Consider the following 3031-nt stretch of genomic DNA (forward strand, 5'->3'; position numbering starts at 1 on the left):
GTTCAACAGGGGCAAAATCCAGCCGTGCACTGCTTGGTGAGGAGAACAGAGGTAGAGCTGCAAAGAAAGGAAAACCAAGAGTAGTCCCCAGGGACAGCACACTCACACACTACAAGAGAAAAATCATACACCTGCAAATACGGCCCAAAGGTCTTGAGTGCTTGTGAACACCGGAGTCACCACAGCAGCACGAAGGCGTGGAGCCCCCAACCCTCACGGAGAAGGACAGTTCTGTCCTGAGACACTTTTCCCCAGGGGACGCTCTCTGGATAAAGCCCCCGGTAACCCGGGTCAGCAGGGACAGGAGCGACCTGACACACTGACCACCCTCTGCCCTGAAGGGGAAGAAAGGAGGCAGGAAGAACTCGGGCATTTTACACCTGCTCAACGCGAGGCTGGCGGAGGACAGAGCCATCCGTGCTGGGCTGGACAGGGTGACAGGTCCTGCTCACAGGTGACAGGTGACCTGGAGACGCCTACCTGAGCCCTGTGCTCCTGGGTGGTTCAGTTGGTTAAGTGTTAAATCATGTGAGTCTCGATTTTGGTTAGGGTGGTGACGTCATGGTTCGTGGGTTCGAGCCCCACATCGGGCTCTGAGCTGAGGGTTCAGAGCCTGCTTGGGATTCTCTGTCCCTGTCTCTCTGCCCCTCCCCCTGCTCACACTCTCTGCCTCAAAATAAAATAAATTTTAAAAGACAGAGAGAGACATGACTCATAGGAAGTCCCCCTGGCTCACCCACGACAGGGCCACGCGCAGACCCCCCACATCCACACTTCGTGCCTCATCTGTGATCAGCTCAGCTGCTTGTCCCCGTGGCCAAGGGGCACAAAATGCTGGCTGGTCCCGCTTTGCTTTGGCTTCTCTCCTTCCTCCAGACCCCTGAACGTGGGCTTGCTCTCAGCCTGAGCCACACACAGCCCCTCCTGGGGACAGGGGGACAGGCTGGCCTCAGGGAACCCCCACGCCAGCACCACACCTGCTCATGCCTGGTTTCTTTCCTCCTCTCCTTTTACACGACTCTTGAGACACTCGCAGGTCTTACGCTCACAGTGTCCTCTCTGTGGATGTATCTCTTGCTCCTAATACAACAGCCCCCCGCCCCCCGGCACAGCCCTGGGCTCCAATGCAACAGCCCCCCCCACCCAACACACACACACCGTCCCCCTGCAAAGCCCCTGCCCCTAGTGCAACAGTCCCCTCGCCCCTCTTTGCAATCACTCTCCTCAATGCAGGGCTATCCTTACTCAATTGGGAATCTTCATTTGACACTGGTTTGACCAACTGTCCACCACCGCCCCTTTCCCACCCAAACTATACCCAGGCCACTGTCCTCCCTTGAATTGTGGGAGGCCCACACGCCGAGCATCCACTGAGCTGAGGAACAACGCCCTGGGGACCTGAGCCACCGAGGCCTTCCTGCACCGCAGGGGCGGGATCCTGACACTGGGCCTTCCTGCCCACCCCCCTCTCGCAGAACAGCCAAGCCTCGTTCTGTTTCCCTGGCGGGTCCCTGAGATGGGAGCTGGTCCTGTTGGAATTGATTGTAATAAATCGTCCTCAGCCAGGCGCAGATTTGAATGTATCTCTCAGGTCCATCGTGAGTTCCCCGACCCCGATTCCCAGGTTTTAATGCCCCCGCACGTGGTGGTCCCCTCCTCCTTCCACCAGCGAGAGACTCAGGTGGTCACAGGAAAACCCGCACGCGGGGAGGAGACGGGACACCTGGAGCCCAACCCGAGACCCACGGCAGAAAATCGGGAGGGGACCCCAGAACCAACACGCGGGGAGGGGACAGGACGCCGGAACCCCACCCCGCCGACAAGGGCTGAAAGTCGGGTCCAGACCCCCGGGGTCTGGGAGACCCGGGCCCGCGGCCCCTCCCAGGGGTTCCAGCCGGTGGGAACGAGCCCCTCCGGGTCTCGCTTGGGCCGGACTCACCCTCTGGCGGCTCCGCTCCGGGCTCTCCACGCGTCCTCCACTCGGCACTGCGGCCCCAGGCGGGTGCCAGCTCCGCGCAGAGGAGTCCGAGCCCGCGAGGAACGCGGATTCACGTCCACGAGGTGGGATCGCGCCCGCCCCCGGGCCTGATTGGACGGTTCCCGGGATATAATTGCGGCCCCAGCGCCGTGATAGGACGGCTTGCGGCCCTTCACGGTCTGATTGGAGGGTAACCCCCCTGTGGCCCCAGATTGGACAGCTCCCCCAGGCCCCGCCTCCTGACCCCTGAGCGACAGGCTGGCGGTACACACGTGTCCCAACCCCCTGCGCCCAGGTCCGCGCCCAGCTCCACTCCGGGCGCAATTCGCTCCGGGCGAGCTGAACCCCCGCCCCACCCTCCCCCGCCGCATCCTTCTTCTGTCCCGGGAATCTGACTCCGTTTCTCTGCGGAGGCTCCCTTGTCCGGCGCTGGATTAGGATGCGACAGAACAGAAGGGCCCGGTGACCCTGTGTCCGTGGTCCACCCTGGACCACTGTGTTTAAGAACAGCTCAATGACCGGTGACGTCACCAAGCGGAAGGCAAGGTCGCCCGGGCACAGCCACAGGTGTGACACGTTACAACACTCAGGTGTGCGTTATATTCTGCAAGGAAAGTCACGCAGATCCACTTTGTAATCAGTCCCTGTGGATGTGGAATGTAAAAGCTCCACATCCGGGGCGCCTGGGTGGCGCAGTCGGTTAAGCGTCCGACTTCAGCCAGGTCACGATCTCACGGTCCGTGAGTTCGAGCCCCGCGTCGGGCTCTGGGCTGATGGCTCAGAGCCTGGAGCCTGTTTCCGATTCTGTGTCTCCCTCTCTCTCTGCCCCTCGCCCGTTCATGCTCTGTCTCTCTCTGTCCCCAAAATAAATAAACGTTGAAAAAAAATTAAAAAAAAAAAAAGCTCCACATCCTTCTTCAGGTGGTGGGTTGATGTGGGACAGCACTGGGAACACGCGAGGGGACGGGAGGGGAGGGGGAACAGGAACACTGAGTTTTACTCTTAAAAGTGTGAGCACAGGAGCACCTGGGCAACTCAGTCGCTTGAGCCAAG

This window comes from Herpailurus yagouaroundi, unplaced genomic scaffold (genome assembly GCF_014898765.1).
Source record: "Herpailurus yagouaroundi ecotype Mexico unplaced genomic scaffold, PumYag 295, whole genome shotgun sequence".
NCBI lineage: Eukaryota > Metazoa > Chordata > Mammalia > Carnivora > Felidae > Herpailurus > Herpailurus yagouaroundi.